The sequence below is a fragment of the Gopherus flavomarginatus genome, chromosome 10 (assembly GCF_025201925.1).
Source record: "Gopherus flavomarginatus isolate rGopFla2 chromosome 10, rGopFla2.mat.asm, whole genome shotgun sequence".
Classification (NCBI taxonomy): Eukaryota; Metazoa; Chordata; order Testudines; family Testudinidae; genus Gopherus; species Gopherus flavomarginatus.
Window position 1 is genome coordinate 1420841 of NC_066626.1, and position 10853 is coordinate 1431693.

Genomic DNA, 10853 nt, shown 5'->3' on the forward strand with positions numbered 1-10853 from the left:
GAAAAGTTATGTTTTGCTGAATATGATTATCCTACCTGTATACATGGATCATGTTTGTATCTGAAGTTATGGATATTAACTCTGTATCTTTGGGTATGTCTACACTACAGGATTATTCCGATTTCACATAAACCAGTTTTGTAAAACAGATTGTATAAAGTCGAATGCACGCGGCCACACTAAGCACAATAATTCGGCGGTGTGCATCCATGTACCGAGGCTAGCATCAATTTCTGGAGCGTTGCACTGTGGGTAGCTATCCCATAGCTATCCCATAGTTCCTGCAGTCTCCCCCGCCCCTTGGAATTCTGGGTTGAGATCCCAGTGCCTGATGGGGCTGTCGGAGAAAAACTCAGTTCTCGCTTTTTTGTTTGGGTGCAGCAGAGTCAGATACTTTATTCTGTTTAGCAGCTACAACAGGAAGAGAGTGCACTAGGACATAGGGTCTCCCCTTCCTAGACAGGTCTCTCAATAGGTAAACAATTACAACAAGCATTTATACTTTTGTTACAGACAATAATAAGCAACAGCTGCATTTTGTTTATACATAGATCATCCTGATATCTTGTTTTTCTCATTTCTGAGAGACGCCAGTCTATCTACACATAATCTACACAAAGTCAAAACAACTTCTCACACAGTTCTTTTCTGCTCACCTCACACAATCCTCACTTCTACAAATTTCGCATTATTAGGGTTACAGTTAGCTTAACTCTTGCTAACAGAGACTGTCATACATTAAGTTCCCCTACAAATCCCTGTCAGTTCTTTCGGTACTTCCACAGGGCAAAAAACATTGTCACGGGTGGTTCTGGGTACAGCCTCACCCCTCCCTCCGTGAAAGCAGCAGATAACCGTTTCACGCCTTTTTTCCTGGGTGAACTGCGCAAACGCCCTAGCACAGCAAGCATGGAGACTATGAGACTGTGACCTCGATGAGTAAGGGTCACATTCTCATATGAGGGGGCACAGCATACCACCCCTCATATATAGCTACCTAGTTCTCCTGCATGACACCCCTGTAGGGTCCAGCAGAGCCCACTCTTCCCCGGTGAAATACACAGCCACCTCTTCGAAGGTCACCGGTCCCTGAAAGAGCAAGAGTCCAACACTCAGTACCTGATGCCCCACTCACAGCCCCCCTGGAGATACTCTAAGTAAGAGTCTGGAGCTCTTTTTGGATTTGGGACTGCATCGCCACCCGTGCTGATCAGAGCTCTATGCTGGGCAAACAGGAAATGAAATTCAAAAGTTCGCGGGGTTTTTCCTGTCTACCTGGCCAGTGCATCCGAGTTCAGATTGCTGTCCAGAGCGGTCACAGTGGTGCACTGTGGGATACCGCCCAGAGGCCAATGCCGTCGATTTGCGACCACACTAACCTTAATGCAATATGGTAATACTGATTTCAGCGCTACTCTTCTCGTCGGAGAGGAGTACAGAAACTGGTTTAAAGAGTCCTTTATATCGATATAAAGGGCCTCGTTGTGTGGACGGGTGCAGCATTAAATCAGTTTAATGCTGCTAAAATCGGTTTAAATGTGTAGTGTAGACCAGGCCTTAGTCTAACCTCCTCTTCTCAGCCTGATGTTGTTTAACTTTTTCATTAATTACCTAGATGTAGGAATAGAGAGCATATTGATCAAATATGCAGATAACTTTGCCTACTATTTCTATGAGTTGGTTGAAATCCACCTCTCTGAAGTCCAGTGATCTTGTTTTGCTGTTCTCATATCCTCCTTTCCACAGGATCTTGAATTTTATCAGATCATGATCACTTCTCTCCCAAGTTCGTCACCACCCTCACATTCCCAACTAATTTACCCCTGTTAATCAAAACCAGATCTAAAATTGATAACCCCCTGGTTGTTTCCTCAACTTTATGAATTAGAAAGTTGTCCTCTATGAATGCTAAGAATTTTCAGACCATATTACATTTTGTTGTAATAATCTTCCAACAGATATGTATACCAGTACATTTCGATATTCTTGTCCCACATATTCATAAAAACTTTGCAGTATTTCCACACAGTGAATATATGAAAATATCCAGAAATGTTAATTAGAATGCTCTCAACGTCTACTAGGATAGTATCCCCTGTAATTCAGTATACTTGTGCATGATATGAGCACGACATCCAAGGCCTATCACTTCCCTTTTTAAGCTCATCTTCACTTTGGTGTGTAAATGTTCTCTTCCATGTCTGTATCGACCACCAAAGTTTGTCTTTGTATTATCTCCTTTGTGACAGACCCAGGCCAGTGGGGTAGAGGAGGCTGGTAGAGGGTAAATATACTGGTCACTGGGTGAGTAGTTTTCTGTTCCGAGTGACCAGAGCAGGGTCTTCACTAGAGTAATCAGGAAGCTGGTAGAATTAATTAAAGCAGACAGGCTGATTAGAACACTGCAGCCAATCAAGGCAGGCTAATCAGGGCACCTGGGTTTAAAAAGGAGCTCTCCAGTCAGGGAGGAGAGGAAGTGTGTATGAGGAGCTGGGAGCAAGAGGCACAAGGAGCTGAGGGTGAGAGGGTGTGCTGCTGGAGGACTAAGGAGTACAAGCGTTATCAGACGCCAGGAGGAAGGTCCTGTGGTGAGGATAAAAGAAGGTGTTTGGAGGAGGCCATGGGGAAGTAGCTCAGGGAGTTGTAGCTGTCATGCAGCTGTTACAGGAGGCACTATAGACAGTTGCAATCCACAGGGCCCTTGGCTGGAACCCAGAGTAGAGGGCGGGCCTGGGTTCCCCCCCAAACCTCCCAACTCCTGTTTAGACACAGGAGGAGTTGACCCAGACTGTGGGGAAGATCACTGAGGTGAGCAAATCTGCCAATAAGCGCAGGACCCACCAAGGGAGAGGAGGAACTTTGTCACAACTGGTGTCAGGAGGGGGATTTGGTGTCCACAGTGCGGCAGAAGAAGGAGGGTGATTTAAAAAAAAAAGTAGAGGGTTTATTTTTTTTTTCACCACAATGAATGACTTAGTACGGGCACTGATACAAGCTACGGCGGCCCAGCAGGAGGCTACCCGTGTCCAGGCAGCTGCCCAACAGGAGGCAGTGCGGCTGCAGCAAGAGACTAATCGCCTGCTGATGGACCAGGCTTCTCAAAACTGAGCTATGTTGCGGGAATTGGTAAACCAGGTAAAGAGCCTCACAGAGCTGAACCGCAGCCATGATCGGAGGCAGATCATACGGGCCAGCCATTGGCTGCAGAAAATGATGCAGGAGGATGATGTAGAGGCATACCTTCCGGTCTTTGAAAGGACAGCCCTACGAGAGGCCTGGCCTCGAGATCAGTGGTCTGGCATCCTTGCCCCATTCCTCTGTGGGGAGGCCCAAAAGGCCTACTATGATCTGCCTGAAGAGACTGCAGCAGACTACATCCAGCTGAAAGCAGAAATCCTGGCCAGATCTGGGGTAACAACTGCAGTGCGGGCCCAGCGGTATCAGGAATGGAGGTACCAGGAAAACAAAACCCCGCGGTCCCAATTGTATGAACTCATCCATCTCGCACGAAAGTGGTTGCGAACGGAATCCGGAAGAGATACTAGAGGTTCTGGTCATCGATCGATACATGGGGCCTACCGCCAGACCTTTGTGCTCCGGTAAGCCAGAATGAACCCTCCACCTATGGTTCAGCCCTGCTGCCTCTGCCTCCCCGACTCGGTGGGACTTTGGGGCGCAACCGGAAAGCCTGGGGCGCCTGCTTGGGGTTGTGGGTGCAAATCAGGGCAGTTTCCCAACCACTCGCCCCAGCCCTGAGCCCCCTCCCACACCCTAATTCCTGGCCAGACCCTGCATTCCAATGTTTTTAATTTTTTTTTTAAATAAAGGGCTCTTATCCAAAGCGCTTTACAACAGTTAGCTATCGGTACAAACAATTTTTGGAAAGATCATTAGGTGGTGCACTGAGATGCTCAGCAATTTTCAAGTGGTCTGTGGAAAACTCAGACAACAAAAACAATCAAAGTACTTCACTTTGTCCTCATTTACTTCCTATCACTTATAGGAGGAGGATGAAGAAAAAAAGAATGAAAAATGGGGGAGGAGATGAAATAAGAGAATGTTCTTTTTCTTGCCTAGGTCCCAAGAAGGGACCCTAAAATGAAGCTGAGCACAGGGCCCCACTAACACTAAATTCCCCACTGAGCTTCTTTCTCTGGATACCCCAGCCAGCATTCAAGGACGCACGGAGTGTCTGTGATAAGTAACCCTGAACCAGCAGCCCGCTCGTTACACCCCAAGCATAATTGTGGTCTGGGTGGAGAAGGCTCAGGGTTTGAGAGGTCAGGGATAGGAAGCTTCTCCTGATTATGCCGCACCTAACCCTCAGTTTTACTTGAGCAAACAGCAGATGTTTGACACTGTGCGATATGGCTCCTGTGCTCTGTTCCCAAAGTGTTCTGCAGCAGGGAAGGGTCTGTGGCAGTGTGTGTGTATGTCACTGGCATATTGGGGCAATGCTGAAACAGGACAGAGTAGAGGTGGCATTGTGTGGCTGGCGTGAGCCATCTCTCTTCTTTTCCCCTTCCAAGAACTGAGGGGACAGGAACCCTTACCTAGCGAGGTCACATTCTCGTACTTCTCCTGCATGACATTCCTGTAGAGGGATCTCTGAGTGGGGTCCAGCAGAGCCCACTCTTCTCTGGTGAAATACATAGCCACGTCCTCGAAGCTCACGGCCCCTGAAAGAGCAAGAGTCCAACACTCAGTACCTGCTGCCCCACTCACAGCCCCCCTATACATGGGGGACAGGAGCCAAACAGAAACTCTGGGTGGATTTCAGTCAGAGTCCCATCTCCACTCTGCTCAGAACATCCAGGAAACACCAGGATGAGGGAACAAAGAGAGAGCCCCTCCTCTCTCCCAGCAGAGCCATCACATACCTACTAGCCACAGACTGATTCAGGAGACGGAGCCACTAGCAGGGTCCAGGGACAGCTCCCTGGTAGGAAGCCCAACACCCTCCCCATCCTGCAGAGCTAGATATGAAGGGAGGGGAATCTCCCCTAAGCCTCACTGGTGGGTGCCCCCTTCATATCTCACAGCAGCCGCTGCTTAGTCAGGTTGGGCTCCAGTACTGGGAGTCTGGTCAGTTTTCCCAGCCTCATGGAGCTGGGTTATTTTCTGCTCCACAAACTAGAGCATTTCCACCGTCGAACCTCATGGATCTGTTCCTAGAATCTAGGCCACTTATTAAATAACTCCCAGCAGGTTTAGCACAGCTCTGTCCTCCTCCCTTTCTCCACCCTGTACATTTCCTGCAAACCAGACTGTGCAAAACTTCCTATCTCCGGTGTATTTGCTGTCCCTCTACCTCCTGGAGGAACCCACCAGCAATCCCCTGATAATACCCACCTGAACTGGCTCCTCTGCAGCCATTTCTCTCCCCTGGTCAACGAGAGGACGGGATAAACTGGAGTGAAACATGGACATTATTCCACAGCCTGGCAGGGTGAGAAGGGCAATTGTGAAGGTTTAAGAACAGGCTTTAATTCATTTCACAGCATGATTCCCCCAGGCCCTTTCCCTGCAGACACACACCCTAGAGTCTGGTATGCTGAGAAAAGGCTTGATCTCTTTATACAGCGTAGACCTGGCTCCTCCTGCCAGGCTAAGCCCACAGAGACATTTTTAACCTCCCTTCTCCCTCCCCCATCCCATAACAAAGTCTCTGAACACAAGGCTAGAAAAAAGCAGAACCAAAGGATTCACTGTGGGGGATTCCCTCAAACTCTGACCCCATGGCAGCCACACCCCAGCAGGGGGAATATGGAGTCAGGAATTGGATTTTCCTCTGTCTGATACTCATCTTTTCTACAGGAAAGTGACTCTATCCAGGGTGCAGTAATACATCTTTCTGGGCAGATTAGAGATCTGGAAATTTCTCTCCAAACTCTTCTCTCCCATTGCCCCTTTCAATCTCTCTTTCTCCTTCTATCTCCTTTCCCCTGTCCCTTCTCCCTGCCCGTCTGGTAGGAAAGTCCCACTCTCAGGTGGTTTGCTCCCCCATGGCTGGATTTGCTCCTGCAATTGCTAATGGGACCAGAAATGAGGGGGGCCGCTTTGCGTAGAGTCATTTTAAGGCCAGACCCCAGCATTTTCCCTTCTCCAAGTCAGTACTACCCAGATAAGGGGAACATGAGATTTTACACTTACCAATCAAGTATTAACACGCAAGGGGCTTTGTCTGAATGTGTATAAAAGGTTTGTGAAATTTGTGTAAGACAGAGTCTTTTGTGCCAAGGCACAGGCTCTCCTTTTTCTGCAGAATAAAGCATTTTTCTTTATCCCTGTCAGGCTGTTAATTGGCTCTCAGCTAGGCAGACCCGATATTTCGGTAACAGTTTCTTTCAGTTACCTGGAATGTCTGGCTCAGAATTTAGTATTAACAGGGCCCAGGGCTGCCCGAGGGGGCTAGTATGAGCTGGAGAAAGTCATCCCCTGGGCCGGGCAGAGAAGCAGCTTTAATTAAGGTCAATTCCCAGCACAGACCCCCACTGGGGGAGCAGCAGCTGCCAAGCCTGGTCTCCCAGATCACAATGGAGGCTGCAGCATCTGACCCAGGAAGCTGAACCCCAATATCCTGAGCAGAGAGGGAAAGAGCATTTGAGCAGCTTCTCTCCTTTAGCTCTCTGGGGAGAGCAGCTAACAAGAGCCCCTCCTCATAGGGAGAACTGCTGATCTCATTTGCCCCACTGTCCACCCGGAGGCACTCCTTGTCTTTCCATACAGTGACTCTGGATTAACGATGTTCTCAATGACACCTGATTTCAGAAAGAATGAGTTCAGAACGCTGTGGAACAGACCATCGTGTGGCAGTGCTGACTCCCTTCTGATCTCCCTCACCCCCCAGATCGAGAACAAGGATGGGGGCACAATTTTCTAAATGGAACCAAAAGTTCCTGCAGTTTTCAAAAGAGGAGAAAAGCAAAATCTGTGATTTCACACTAACAGTGTTTGATAAGTGGACAGAAAGTTATCACAGTGACAGGGCACATGACTGGGGAATGCCGGGCAGTGCTTGGAACCAGGACTCTGGCACAAGTTGATCAGGGAGAAGGATCATGCTTAGTAGACGTTCCCACAGCCAGGGGCCCACCAGATATTCCCTGGGACCTAGCCCCCAGAGTCCCCAGCCAGGGATCCCAGATACCCCTCAAAGCCGCACCAGCCAGGGAATCCCCACTAGACCGTAATTGTCAGGTTGAGAATCCCAAAGGTTTCCCCCACCAAGAGCCCCCAGCAGCCAGAGACCCACCCACTGGGAACCCAGTTCCTCACTGCCTGACTAGGACCCGCCCCCCACACCACCACCAGCAGGATCTGCCATGTCATTTGTCTGGGACTCCCTCTTCCACCCAGCAGGACCCCTTGATGCTTTACAGTGGGATCCCTCACTCTGCTTACCTGGCATCCCCTGACCTAGTGCCAGGGATCTCTTCCCCCAGCTCTGTGCGCTAGGCATGGTAACGATCTCAGGAGGAGCCAGCCAGGGAAGCCCAGACGGAGCCCCTGGCACAGCACCAGTCTCCCTCTAACCCCCTGTTCCGCCTCCCAAAGAGACACCCACCCCTGCTGTTCTGCAGCCACCAGGCCCCCAGCAATACACCACCCCCTGCTGGCCAGTCACACAGGAAGAGGGAGCCCTGGGAGGTGCTTCTTTAACAGGAGAATGAAAGGCCTGGAGAGCAAGAAAGGTAAGAAATGTCCATGCCCTGTCACTAGCAAATAATGGCCACCATGGATCCACCCCAGAGGTGGCTACATCTTAGCATAGGGGGAATCAACCCCTCACAGAGACCCTTTGTCATGGGGCTTGGGATACTTCTGGACCCATGCTGCACTCAAAGTGACTTCCTCATCCCATGCCAGCTGGATAAAAGAAAAGGGTCCATCCAACTCTCCCGTTACCAGCTGGGAACCAATGATCCCCCAAACATGGGGAGGCCTCCAGCTTTGATATGTATTAAAGATGTGGCTGTTCTCTTTCATCAGCAAACATTTTAACAGAGATAAAGGGGGGAAGAAATGGTTCTCAAAGGAGAGGGGAAAGATCAACACTAGGAAATTTAACCCCCTGCAACCTCCGGGATGGAGAATGATTCAGGGCAACACCTTTCTTCCAAGAAAGGAGAAGTTGCTGGAATTGAGAAACACAGGGAACAGCCCCAAACATGAAAGGATTTTTAATTGACATTTGAAAATAACACAGAAATGAAAGGCTGGAAATCTGAGAGATTTTGGCTCTATTTTTGCAAATAATAGTGAGAAAAGTGGAAAATCAAAGGGATTTTACATCAGTTTACATCAGATATTCAGTAAAATCTCAGTGTTTCACATCAATGTTTGTTAAATGAATAGAGAGGAAATAGGCATCATTTGCAAACCTTTTGTATCCATGTTCAAGAAGCTGAGGAAAGGTGTAAATCTGAGATTTTCTTGCTATTTTATAATTAAAGAGAGAAGGGAAAATCTCAGGGCATATTCAATTAGAAACAAACAACTAGAGAGAAGTGGGGCAAATGTTTAGGGTATTTTATATCAACCTCTCAGATCTGCAGAGAAAAGGTGTCACAAACTAAGCAACTGAAGGTGGAAAATCAGACTCATGGAGAGACCGAGTGGAAATCAGGGGAGACGAGAGAACAGAGCATTGCGGGGGGGGAGGGGGCAAATCTCCCCAGATTTTATAGCCCCTGTGAGACACTGAGAGAGCAAAGGGGCAAAACTAGAGAGAATTTGTATCAGGGGTGAGAGGCGAGAGGCACAAACAGGGACAGGATCCAATTAACTCCCCTCCCCCCTTCAACTCCCCCCCCCCGGGAATTTCCTGGCTGCCCAGAGACAGTTCAACCCCTCCCTCCCCCCGCGTCCCACTGACCTTCCCCTCCCATCAACTCCGGCTTCTCCCCTCCCCGCCCGACACCCCCCTCCCCACAGAGCCCCCCCCATCCCAGCGGGGCTGGGGTGGATGCTGCTGCAGCTCCACTGGGGCTGAGGCGGCTCCGAGGCTCCTCCCAGGTTCCCCGGGGCAGAGTTACTTTCCCACCCCCCCCACGGGGGGCTCGGAGCTGCTGTCCCCAAGGAGTCCAGCGCCCCCCGGGCCCGGCCAGGCTCTGCCCTGGGGCCCCGCGGGGGGTGCCGGGGGGAGGCGCCCTGCCCCACTTTACCTAGTGATGCTCGGCTGTAATGACCGGATTCCCTGTAGCATTTTCTGGTGGGGTGGATAAAGCAACGTCAAAGAGCCAAATGCGCATTATAGGGCGAAAGGGCTGGTCAGGTGTTTGCTCTGTAAGGAACATGTCACTGGCCAGGGCTTGCAGTCTTTCAGGAGAGGTGCACTGGATTGTACTTAGGAATCTCAAAATAAAAGGTTAAGACGGCTGGTTCACAGTATCCAATGGAATCTTGCAAACAATTATACAAATGGACCCTACTGCCGTTAAAACAACATGATATTAATACTGATTCAAAACTGACCTTAAAATTATGAGAGAAACATATGAGAAAGGAACTGACACCTACTGACCATTTCTTAATGACTAAAATTTTGACACTCCCTCACACCATCTTTTTTTTAAAGCGATGCACAGCCCAGGGTTTGGCTACGCTTGCAGCTGTACAGTGCTGGGAGTTACAGCTGTCTTCGTACAGCTGTGTAGGGAAAGCGCTGCTGTGTGGCCACACAGAGCTACCAGCGCTGCAGTGTGGCCACATTTGCAGCGGTCTTGGGAGTGGTGCATTGTGGGCAGCTATCCCAGCGTTCAAGTGGCTGCAAGGTGCTTTTCAAAAGAGGGGGGTGAGGGAGACAGAGAGAGTGGATTTTTGGAGCTGACACTGTGTCAGTTCCCTGCCTTGCAAGCTCTAAGGATTTGAAGATACACAGCATCAATCTTCAATCATTTTAAAAGTTGTGACCCCTTCCCCCACCCCTCTCTCATTCACTAAATGCAAATAGCCTTTGGAGCAGATAAGCAGCTGCTCCAACAGGGACCCCCCCCTCCCCACCTCCGGGCTACTTCTCTCCTCAAGCAAACATTCCAAAGGGATCCCCCTGCCTCTGCTGGAGCAAACAGGAGCTGTGTTTGTTTTTTAGATAAGCAGCTCTGGGAGCCCCGAGTTCACAGCAAAACAAAGAGTTTTATCTTAAAAGCATTATGGGAAGGTTTCGGAGGTCAGTTACAGTGTAGTAAGATTAATCACTGTTTACACTGGCACCCCAGCACTGCAAGAGCAGAGCTATAGTCGTTATTCCCCAGGCCGAGGTGGAGTATGGTCAGCGCTGTATCTATTGGGTTTCCGCCCGCCCAATGCTAAAGGATCCCCCCCCAGCATAAGGGGAGGATCTACAGGACTTCAGAACGCCACTGATTCCAGGGGACAACTAATAAAAGAACAGACAGGAGTGCAGTCAGAGGATCATAAGAAGAGAGCCTGACGGGGACACCGAGCAGAGAACCCCGGACAGCGCCCGCTGCTCCTCGAAGGCGTCAAGGGCGCCAGTAGATGCTGCCCAGAGGAACTCCGCATGGATATGTGAACGGACTAAGGACCGGAAACAAGCCCCACAGTCACAGGAGTCTCCATTGGCCAACCTCCTCTCCCTGGTTGCATGGATGGCCATTTTAGCCAGGGCGAGGAGGAGGTTGACCAGGAGGTCCCATAACTTTGTGAGGCCACGGATAGGGAGTGCATAGAGAAGGAGCTGAGGGGAAAAGTGCAGCCAGAAACGCAACAGGATATTGGTGAGGAGCCGGTATAGGGGCTGCAACCTGGTGCATGCTAAGTATCTGTAGAGATAGATACTTAGATCTACAGTCCCAAATCCTAAAATAGCTCCAGACTCTTACTTAGAG

At 49.7% G+C, this 10853-nt stretch overlaps 1 long non-coding RNA gene across 2 annotated transcripts; it reads right to left on the bottom strand.

Annotated features, from left to right (window-relative positions):
* Positions 1–427: 427 nt before the first annotated feature.
* On the bottom strand, positions 428–8779 carry LOC127058939 (uncharacterized). Of its 2 annotated transcripts, XR_007776500.1 has the most exons (4): positions 6154–8779; positions 5353–5441; positions 4554–4679; positions 428–1089 (listed from the first exon to the last, which is right to left on the bottom strand). It is a non-coding gene; the product is annotated as an uncharacterized LOC127058939 (long non-coding RNA). The 2 variants fall into 2 exon arrangements; XR_007776499.1 differs by having other exon boundaries at positions 5353–8777.
* Between the last annotated feature and the right edge of the window lie 2074 nt (positions 8780–10853).